Below are 12,570 nucleotides of genomic sequence, written 5' to 3' on the forward strand. Positions count from 1 at the left end.
CTCTAACGCATCAAGTTCTTCATCATTCAGACCCAGCAGAAAAGAAATATGCCCGCGTGTCAAGGACCGATCGACAAACTATCCCACTTCTATCTCATCAGCATTCACCATGCTTCGAATCACCCCCGTACTATCCATAAATAAAATAGTGTTGGCCTTTATCGACTCGATAGGTTGTACACTCGTCGAGTCTTGATAAACAACCACCTTTTTATTCAAATCACCACCAACTTCACTTATTTCGGCACCTGAGGATGAGCCGTGAGCTTGTTTCGGCTCACTTCCTCCAGCCCCTAAGGAATCCGGATCTTCATCGGCATTCTTTAAATTTTAAGTGCATCATCCTTGCATGTCAGTTGCAAAATAAGATCCTCTTGCTCCTTTATTTTCACCCGCTGAGACGTAACAATCTCACAAAGCTCCTTAGTTTCTTTTTAACAATAGGGGACATAACCCATCAACTTCCTTTGATTAAATAACATCTGCTCTTGAGCTTGGCGATCGGCCGCCATTTGATTCTCATAAAGATAAATCAAGCTCAAGAGCATGTTCTTTTGTTGATCCTATGGCATAACGTGAAACGATGGAGGGATCAGCTGTACTGGACCTTAAGGAAGATTAAGCCTCATGAATGTCATGTCCATAGGCTGTGGCGGCATCATTGTAGGTGTAGGTGAAATCACCGATGTAGCAGTAGTAGGCCTTGGTAATGTAGATAGAATAGATTGTGGAATCATACCAAGCCTAGGATCCGATGTGAGTGTGGTCTTCAATGTATAATCCGGGGTGCTAGTAGTATGCGGCACCGGCGGTCTTTGAGTAGAAGACGACCTTGGAGGCTGAACTCCAAATGATACACCAGCACCTTTAGTCACTCGTACTTTAGATGGCTCTCCACTAGCCATCTCTTTCCCTTTACGCTTTCGTTGAGCAACTTGAGCAGCAGCTGCCTCAACTTCAGCACGACGTTGGTGATCATTCCCACCATCATCACCATCACCGCCATCATTCCCACCTGGACCCTCTTCACGCTCGGAATCCGAATCATCATGGATCCAGCGATCATCAGAAGGACATATATAATTTGGATCAGCTAGACGACCAATCAGTCGTTTTGTCCTTGGACAATCTTATCTATACACTTTCATACGCTTGAAAGTTTTCAATGTTTTTGTATTTTCTAAAATATTTTAAAGACAAATCACAATATTTTTGTATTTTTCAAATTTTTTAATGTTTTTGGATTTTCTCTATACAAACAAAAAAACACACACAATATTTTTGTATTTTCTATTTCACCCCCAAAACCCAAAACAGAAAGAAAAACAAATGAATGAAAGAAAAAATAAACAGAAAGTAAAGATAATTATCCTTGTTTCAGGATATCAGCAAGAGTTTTTAATCCATTTAAACCAAGCAAAAAAGTTAAAATGGGTTTTATCGAATGCCTTGGTAAACATATCGGCTTTTTGAAAATCGGTATGGACTTTCTCAATATCAATTAATTTCTTTTCAAAACAATCCCGTATAAAATGATATCGAATTTCGCTATGTTTTGTTTTGGAGTGTTGCACGGGATTTTTGGTGATACTTATTGCAGCAGAGTTATCAATTAAAATTGGAGTAGTAAGAAACTTCAAACCGTAGTCACGCAGATGTTGTTGGATCCATAAAACCTGTGAACAACAACTCGAGGCTGCCACATATTCTGCCTTAGCGGTTGAAGTGAAGACCGTTGTCTGCTTCTTACACTGCCAGGAAACAAACCGGCTTCCTAAGAATTGACACCCTGTTGTAGTCGATTTAAAGTTGATCTTGCACCCTCCATAGTCTGAATCGGAAAACGTAGTGAGTTCAAAATTATCATCCTTGGGGTACCATAACCCGATGTCAGGATTACCCCTAAGATATTGAAGTATACGCTTTACTGCTGCCAGGTGAGTCATTTGGGGACTTGCTTGGTACCTAGCACATAAACAAACTGCAACCATTATGTCAGGTCGAGAAGCAGTAAGATACATTAAAGAACCTATCATCGCTCGATAAAGGGTAGGATTGACGGTGTCCTCCAATTCATCCGGTGATAAATTGTGACCCACAGGGAGAGGAGTTGAAGGGATTCTTTCAGCAATTATCTTGAATCGGCTCAAGACATCGTTCACGTATTTCGTCTGATGAGTGAAGATTCCCTTGTCATAATGATGAACCTGCAACCCTAAAAAGAAGTTCATCTCTCCCATCGAGCTCATTTCGAACTTTGTTTGCATTGACTTCTCAAACTCTTTACATAACTTGTCATTTGTTGACCCAAAGATAATGTCGTCGACATATATCTGGACGAGGATCAGATCATCACCAATATTCTTATAAAATAGAGTGCAGTCGACAGTCCCTCGTTTGAAGCTGTGTCAGCAAGCGTGCCATACCAAGATATCGGGGCTTGGTGTAGACCATACAGGGCCTTATCTAAAGGGTAAACTCGGTCTGGATAATCATGTTCTTCAAAGCCAGGAGGCTGTAAAACAAACACTTCCTCTTGAAGTTCGCCATCTAGAAAAGCACTTTTCACATCCATTTGATAGATTTTGATATTCTTGTAAGCCGCATAAGCCAGAAATATTCGTATAGCTTCCAATTTTGCAACTTGAGTATACACCTCAGTATAATGTATTCCCTCTTGCTGATGGAAACCTTGCACCACTAACCGTGCTTTGTTTCTCACAATCACCCCACGATCGTCCATTTTACATTTAAATACCCACTTTGTAGGAATAGGCTTCTTAACTCTACCAGGTTTATCGATAAGATCCCATACACCCAATCAGTTAAACTGTTGCAATTCCTCTTGCATCGCTTCTACCCAAGAAGGATCTTCAAGTTCCATACGAGTCGTCGTTGGCTCTACTTGGGATAGGAAGCAAGTGGGATCTTGGAGGAAAGTATTGATCTTCCAAATACGCACGAACCAAGTCTTCATCAGGTTGATCATCCAGTTAAGTGAATGAATTAAATAAACCTTCATAATCAAACATCCAATCAGGTGCTTTACCTTGGGAAGGTGTGGTGTACCTTTGGCAATAAACATGGTACCACTCCTCTACTCAACCCGAGGTGAAGTTAAATACCCGTTTCTTAGGTGATGGTAACCTAAGAAGTAGCCTTCAATTGCTTTTTCTTCAAATTTTCCCGCATCTTTCTTCAACATGGTACAAGGACATGCAAATGGTTCCAAGTACTTTAAATTAGGCTTTCTCTTGTTCAGAGGCTTATAACTCGTCTTTTGAAGCTTTTTCACAGACAAAACACGATTGAGCATGCAACAGGCCGTATTCACAGCCTCGTTCCAGAATTGAACAAGAAGCTTAGAATCCGCAAGCATAGTTCTTGCTGCTTCAATCAATGTTTTGTTTTTCGTTTCAGCCACCCCATTCTGTTGTGGTACATAAGGACCACTATATTCTCGATGAATTCCCTTTTGAACACAAAATAAATCCAACACATTATTTTTAAACTCCGTACCATTAGCACTTCGAATACGTCTCACTTTCAGTTTGTATAGTGATTCGATCTTAGTGATTAAATTTTGAACCAGAATGGGTGTTTGGTCTTTTGAACTCATAAATAAAACCCATGAATATCTTGAATAGTCATCAGTGACGACTAAACAATACCAATCACCAGCGATACTCGCACGATTCATAGGACCGAATAAGTCAATATGAAGTCGCTCTAATGAAGTGTCAATGGTATTGATTAACTTAGATGGGTGTGACTTCTTTTTCTGTTTTCCCTTTTTACAAGCAACACAGTGGTCAGTTAACTTAAAATTTTTCAAGGAAACACCTTCGACCAAGTCATTTGCAATTAAATAATTCATCTTCCTGACATGAATATGACCCATTCTTCTGTGCCAGAGAATTGTGTCATTTTCAGTTGCCTAAGAAACAAAACACGTTTCCACAGAAGTTGAAACATTAGAAGACATGTTCAATACATAAATATCATTCGATCGAGGAGATCTCATGACAACCATGTCCTCGGGAACGACGTATCCCGGTTTCAGTATCAGACATTCTTTATCAGTAAATATAGTAGTATATTTCTTATCACATATTTTTGACACACTTAACAAATTATGATCAACTTTATCACAATAGTTGACTTTTTCAAACGTGATACTCTCATTGGACACATCACCCTCTTTTGTGATCATACCTCCCGAATTACCACAAACGCAACATACCCTCCTTGTATATTTTTGACATTTGTTAAAAGATCGATGTTGCCAGTAATGTGACAAGAGAATCCACTATCCATTATCCAGTTTTCACCAGAAATGGTCTTGGATGAGCCCTACACATGAAAAGAAAATGATTAGTTCAAAAAGGCAGCTCAGGCCTTACTCTTGGGAACCTCTTTAGTTTCTCTTGGAAGCTTAACATTAAGTGAATCTGAATGCTGTTTAGCCACTTGTGATTACGTCACAGGTCTTTTTGACTTTCGTCGTAAGTAAGCAGCTTGAACAGTATTCGCATTCACTTTTTTGCAAATCGGTTATGTGGGTACAAATTTGGGCTTAGCATAACTTACATTCTCATTAACATGAATCACCTTTCGAGGATTCACATCAGAAAACATATGTGAGTTTCATCATTAAAAGATGTTGGTCTTCTCAAAATCTCCTTAATCAAAGGAATGTGTTTGGATTGTTCCTTGATAAATGGGTGAAGATTTTGAGATTTCATCAATCCACAGTTTCTGAAAACATGACCATCTTCACCATAGAGAAAGCATGTTCTCATGTCGACACGTTCATGTGATGGTTTAGCAGAAACATGTGCAACCGAAGGATGATGATAAACTCCAGCAATCGGACCTTTCTCCAAGTCATCAAAAGTCACAGATTTCCGTTTCATGTAAAAATCGAAATTTGAACAATAAGAAAAACTTTTTAAAGAATCAGTTCCATTTGATTTCACAAACTGAACATTTTTAGCAGATTTTAACAAACTCTTTGCTTTTATTAACGGATCTACCACTTTTGAGGTCTTCGATTTCACAAACTTGTTTTCAAGGTCTTGTATCTTAGAAGTTTCATTGTGCAAGACACTTTCAATCAATTCGGGTTTGATGATATCGAGTGGAATGTCTTTCTCGGTGAACATTGTGCTTATCCCTTTAAGCTTAAACACACGACCAGTTGATGGCTTAGAAGCAACAGGATTGATAAAACGCATCAAATCCTCATGAGAAATTTTAGGTTTTTCTAATTTCTTAACCTTCACTGGTTTAACCACTTTTTCCTTTTCACTTGAGATATGTTAGAACCATTAACCGCCTCCTCAAATTCATGAGGTTCACATAGAATGTGATTCGAACTTGGAATGTTCTAATTCTTATGTATCACTTCGGACTCAAACACATCCTCAATAATCACTTTCTCAACATTCTCAACAAAAACTTTGTTTCTTTCAACATGATGTTTTTGAGTTGATGATCGGGCCTTAACATTGTCAGTGTTTACTGGTTTAGGTTTTTCTGAAACAACAGGTTCATTCACAACTTCTTCTTCTTTTCCAGCAAAAGGATTTGCAGTATAATCACTATGAAATGGTGGTGGTACTTCCTCAAAACCTATACCCTTTTTAGAATCTTTTTGCTTACCAAAAACTTAGATTATCTCCTTTAGCAAAAATGATAAGTTTCTAAATTTGCCCAACTTATTTTTCAACTCAAGAACTTCATTCTCAAATTCAGTTATCTTAGAATGATGTTTCAAGATTTCTTGAAATTTTTTATCATTAATTGTCATTTTGACTGACAACTCAGCTTTGAGATCATGATTACTTATAGACAATGCTTCAATTTTCTCCCTAGATCTCATTTGAGATTCTAAAGATTGTCTATATAAGTATCCTTAAGCGAAGCAATTTCTTTCACTAAACAATCATTATGATTTTTCAATGATTCTAACTAGGCTTATTTTTCTCACAATCAGCACAAGGCACATTAGTATATAAATTAACAGAGTTAGGAACAGAAGAACTAACCTCGTTAATTTTGGCCATACAAGCAAACGCGGTTGGCTGCATTTCACATGAATCATCAGAATCTGACTCAGTGTCAATATCAGAAGAAGATAGCTCATTCCCACTTGCATCGTGAAAACTCTCATTTGACTCAAACATAGCCAAATTAGCTTGATTGTCGTTGCACAACAACCTTTGTGACTAATAAGTTCCATCAGCAGACAGCAATGCTTGTGTTCTAGAAGCAGACAGTTTATTTCCAGAAGACGTATCAACATCATTACTATTTTTCACAGAAGAACTTCTATCTTGACTTCTAGGACCAGTGTACTCCTTCTTTGGTTTGTCACATTCTTTGGCAAAGTGTCCAAACTCTTGACAGTTAAAGCACTTAACTTTCAACTTATCAAACCCAACCCTCCTATTTAATGATGGAAGATCTTTGCCAGTTCTTTGCATGAACTTCTTCACTTTTCTTACTATCATTGCCATATTCCATTTTAATTCCATAAGCTCCAAATCATCAGGATCAATTTGATCATAATCTTCATCATTTAACTCACTTGTGGCAATTTTACTCCCAACCAATTTCTCATAAGAAGTCATGAAAGCACATAAAAAGGCAAAATTTTGTTCAGCCTCTTTCATGTTCACATTAGGTGGTACTGAGAATTGATTTGCAGTAGCCGAAGTTCCAGAGCCTCCAGAGGAACTAGAAGAACCAGATGATCCAGAACTTCCAGAAGTCAAAACGCATGCACGTGGATCACTATAAATTGTTGTTGCATTTTCATTTGCATTCTGAGTGAGAAATGCACTGATTGGAGATATTTGAGATATTGTTGAGCTTAAAGGCATACTTCCACCACAGAAAGCAGGATCTTGACTTTCTTTTGATGACTTTTGACACTTTAGATCATATTCCCGAGCTTCAATCTTTTGCATAAACTCAGAAGCAGTCAAATCTTCATTTTTGAAATAATTATTCTCCTTCAACACCATCAAGAATGTCGAGTATGAACTAGGTAAAGTATTTTTGACCGTATCTATCTTGTCAGATTCAGAGGGTTCAATCTTTAACTTTTCCATTTCAGCAATTAAATGATTGAAACGAGTTGTCATTACCTCAACAGATGTTTGGTAAAGAGAATAATCTTCTCCTTTGAGAATACTCAAAAACGGAAAGTGTTCAATTGGAACATGAAAACGTGACTAAATTGGTCCTAGTTACTCTTCGGGATGGAGTGGAAGAAGGGAGGGGATTCTCGAACGCGGAAAAGTATCCAATAACTTCGAAAGAATTGAACGAGGAGCCGTATGAGGTGAAAATCTCACCTTTGAGTAAGTTAAAATTTCCAAATTGAAATTTTAACATAACTTTCTTGCTATCCTCAGTATTACCCATGCTTCTCATTCTGATGTGTTGAAACAAAGAAGCACTAATCTTGATGCTTCCAACTTGATGGAATATATTATCCGGTAATGCTATAGTAAGAGTTGAATACGCTTTTATCTCGATCTCCAAAGCCTTCTTTTCCTCTTGAGAATATTGTGAAATAGCTTTAGGAGTAAAACCAGTATTCTTATCACCAATCATAGGTACAGTGTAAACTTCATCAAGACAATAGGAACAGTAAGGATGAACAGAACCAAGATGAGCACTGTTTGATCCCGTTTTCACTCGTTCTTCTCAATATCTTAGATCTGATCCAGATCTATACGTTAATATTAATTATACGGATCTAACTCTTTAATACCTTAGCTCGATTGTTATTAGTATGTAATCTATATATTATCAATAAGTTTAATCGTGAAGCTTGAGAGAGAGATAGAATACTTTAAATCTTTCTGAATAATGTTATTTCTCTCAAAACTTCAACCCTTACAAGTGAACAGTGGTTCACTATTTATAGAAGACGATCTGGTTCGCTAACATCCCCTAGCGAACCAGCATCCCCTTCGTTAACTAAAAAATAACTTAACGAACCACTCCCAGATTCGTTAACATCCCCTAACGAATCAGGAGGGAATACATTATAAAGTCCTAGTTCGCTAACATTCCTAGCGAACTAGACTTAACCTTAACGAACTAGTCTTAGTTCGCTAACATTCTTAGCGAACTAGACTCAAACATAACGAATTAGTCTAAATAACATTAAACATTACATTAAAATAATCAAATAAACATTAATGATAATTACAAAGACTCTAGACGCAAAACCGTGCACTAACAGACACCCCCTCGTCTTGAGCTCTTTGTCTTTAACTTATTTGAAAAGCTTTGTCTGCCAATCTCTGCAACTATGAATCCCATGTTCATGGCATACACGAGCAACACGTTGGAATTGCATAGCCAGGTCGTAATCTTCTTGGCGTTCAAACAAAATCTGCTTCCTGTATAGCACGTCATTGTCTGTCTCTGATAAATTAACCAACCACATCGGATCGATTATCTTGATGAGCTCAGTCTGTAGTCCTCGACCACGAACAATAACGGCCTCGCCAGTACGATTGTCATAGTACCAACGGTTGAAAGACAGATAAATATCTTGAGGCATTGTCTTCACAGGAACTCTTTTCATTGTCTTTGGTGGCTTCACTTTCAAAACAAGTTTCTTCCAGCCGGTCCTCGGATCAACCTCATCAGTACGTTTACGTCTTGGGACCTGGGGCTTGAAGAACTTGAAGCCATGATTGACCTCGAACAGTAAGTGTTGATGAAACCACTCAGCAGTTCGGTTACCCCCACGATTGATAAATGGACGTCTCGCGAGGGTGCGTACATCCCAATGCGGTAATGTTAAAACATCCATTATCCTCTCGTAATATTGTACACCTTTTTCCCATTTCACAATACATACCTTAAGGTCTGAATCATAGAGCCAGGAGACAATGTCACCATGTATCTTAGAAACAGTCTTGAAGGTAGTCATCTGATTTGCCTCAACCCAAGCAGCAGCGGTATCCTTTCTTTCTTTATCTACATACCGAAAGGCACTAATGATCTTACCCACTTTCTGGTGTTTGAACCATCTTTCAATATCATCATCAGTCACTTCTTTGAGTGAAGGAACCGTTCGCTGCACAATCTTCTCCAAATCATCCTCAGTTTCTTTAATTACGTCTTCATGAAATACCGGAGCACCTTGATCAACATTTGCGTGTTGATACAAGTCCGGGTACTCTTCAGCTGTAACATCCTCCATCTCAATCTCCTCGTTCTCATAAATAAAATCCGTATCCATAAATAACGGATCATCTTCTATTTTGTTCTCATTGATCACTTCGACATCGGGCTCAGTCTCTAATGCAGTCAGCTGATCGTCATTTAGCCCAAGTAGAATCGAGATCTGCTCCCTTGTCAAAGATCTAACCACAAACTCACCGATCTGTATCTCATCTTTGTTTACCACACCTCTAACCATCCCCAATTCATCAATAAATATCACCGTGTTAGCCTCAATCATTTCTATTGGCTTGGCCGCTGTTGGATCTTGAAATGAAATTATCTGTTTGTTTGAATCATCAGCGCCACTCACACCAGCACCAGAGGATGAACCATGCTATTGTTTAGGCTCACCTCCTGCATTAGACTCGTCAGGATCATCATCATCATTTTTGAGTTTCTTGATGGGCATCTTCTTTACAAGTTAATTGTAAAATTAACTCATCTTGTTCTTTTAATTTCACCCCCTGAGACTCAACAATCGCACGCAACGACTTGGTCTCCTTCTGGCAGAACAAAATGTAACTCATCATTTTTCGTTGATTCTCCATGAGTCGTTCTTGATTGAGTTGGTCAGCTGCCATTTGATTTTCATATAAGTGTAACAGATTAAGCAGCATTTCCGTTTGACGTCCAGGTGACAAATTGTATACAGATGGATGAACTGGTTGAATAGGTCCCTGAGGCCGAGTGATTCTCATGAATGAGACATCACTAGGCAGAGGCGGAGGAAAAGTAGTTGTTGGCAGAGGAGGAGGTCCCATTGTAGTGGTGGAGGAAACAGTTGACAGCACAGCAGGAGGCCTCGGTATTTCGGTCAACGCCATTTGAGGAATTAAACCGAGCCTCTCATGTGACACCATCGTCGTGGTCAAAGTAAGCATCGGAGTGCTAGTAGTTAGAGGCACCGCCGAGCTTTGAGTAGTTGATTGACGAGGTGGTGGTGCACCAATAATTACACCAGCCCCAGAGGACACACGGGGCTTCTTTGGTGGCTCATCAGTAGCTACAGCCTTACCTTTTCGTTTTCTTTCTTGCTGAGCTTTCATGGTGGCAGCTAGAGCAGCATCAACTGCATCTTGTTGTTCTTTCAGAGCTCGCTCACCAGGTCCATCATCACCATCACCATCGTTACCATCATCATCCCCACCATCATTGTTCCGACCTTCTCCCCCTTCACGCTCGGAATCCGAGTCATCATGGATCCAGCGCTCATTAGGAGGACATACATAATCTGGATTGATTATATGACCAATCATCCTTTTGTCCTGTGGCTTATCCTTTCGATAAATCAACATCCGATGCATCGTTTCAGCTTTCATATGTTCCATATCAAGAACATCGTTCACCAACGATCGATCAATCACCAAATCCGGTATCAAATCTTGAATAATTAATTGTAGAAAGCGTGGATACATCAAGAACTTCTTTGACGGTAGAGTTTGCTGAACTTACTCTTTCAGATGATCAAAGATAAGTTCTGAGTAGTTGAATGGCTTGTTCAGGATTAGGGCAACAAAAGCTGATTGCAGACTTAATCTGCATTCATCAAAACCACCGCGACGTCCACTCAAGCAATGAAACAAGACATGCAGCAAATACTTGTAAGGTGGACACAACCCATTCTTGTTCAACATTGATCGACAAATATTACCCCCATAATTTAATCTTATGAATAGCCCCCTAACCAGCGTCCTGTCAAATTCACTCGGGTATCGTCACTATCGTCAAATTGAAGTACCCGACGAATGACCTCAACATCAATTGTGATCGGAAGCTGATTAATTGTAGCTTGAACCCAATTACTTTCCTCAACATATACCGCCGTGTTCCAGAACTGTCTGATTATACTAAGATACACCTTGGGTTTAGTAGTGATTGCATAATGTATCTTCGAACGGCGTAAGAAATTTAACATAGCTCCGAACGTCCTTAAATCAGCCACATCATGATCGACATAAGCACAGATGTTGTGCTTCTTATCGAACGGTAATAGAATCATTTCGACTTGTTGAGCTTGTTGTTGTGGTTGTCCTTGTGGAGGTTGTGGTTGTTGTTCTTGTTCAGCCATGTTTTGCTGTATAAATAAAGACCTAATATGAGAATAGATATCACCATATATAATCAAAAGATATGTGTAATTAATCTAGTTACGCGTTTTAGACAATTTAAATCCTTTAATTAAATGAATATTAAATTTAGTTAACTAAAAATATTTTTTTTTAATGTCATTCGTTAACAATCACACTGATTCGTTATACAAAGATAACGAATCAGGCGATTCACTATCAAGTAAATAACTTAACAAACTGGACCTAGCGAATCACTAAATAAGTTAACGAACTAAACTCTAGTTCGTTATATTTTAAGCGAATCAAACTCTTATTCGTGTGACATCTTATTCGCTAAGCTAGTTCGTGTGAAATCTTAACGAATTGGACACGAAACAGTTCCAATTTGCTAAGACTAACGAATGGTCAAAATTAAGACTTTTTCTTTGACTTCACAAAGTCAAGGTCAAAATTATCAAGAACAATAATAGTCAACAATTTGAACCCAGATTTAATTAGACCATAATTGTCATCGAATCAACAAGATAATCAGCTCGTTAAGCTCGGAAACACACTCGTTAATGTAGGTGAATGAGATTGAGACTCATTACCCAAATGTGTTAATAAACAAATGAACCAACAGTGAATATCAAGAACACATAACAATAATTAACCCAGCAAACAATAATCAAATATTGATTAGAGTCCACCAAGGGTATCAGAAAGTGATTCCGATCAAAATGATAACAAAAACAGACAATTAATAACATAAATTATACACAGAACGGTTTCAAAGGTTCAAAACCCTTAAACCTCTAAAATTACATAATTCAACAGTTAGATCAATGTCATTTTTGACGAAAATGATATCGCCAAGAACATTTATACCTTAGAAACTCAAATATATCTTTGAAATGTTCAAACTTAAAGATCGAAAATATCAGAGAGAATTTGAATAGTTTCTGAAAGATGAAGAAAGAAGACGAACAGTGGAATACTATTCGTTATCTTGTCTTATATAGCGATACACGAAACCCTAGGCACAACTTGCACGAATCGGATGATTCGTTTAACTTAAAGTTAGCGAATTAGCCCATTCGCTAACTCAATTCGTTACCTTATGTTAGCGAATCACAATGTGATTCGTTAAATTAAAGATAGCGAATCAAGACATGATTCGTGTCATGATTCGTTAACTATGTATAACGAAGGGATGATTCGTTACAGAGTGCGAAAGCGAATTAGGTTAACGAAGCAGAAGCTA

Source organism: Bidens hawaiensis, unplaced genomic scaffold (genome assembly GCF_021521415.1).
Source record: "Bidens hawaiensis isolate Kalapana, Puna unplaced genomic scaffold, B.hawaiensis_p1.1 tig00005976_1, whole genome shotgun sequence".
Lineage (NCBI taxonomy): Eukaryota > Viridiplantae > Streptophyta > Magnoliopsida > Asterales > Asteraceae > Bidens > Bidens hawaiensis.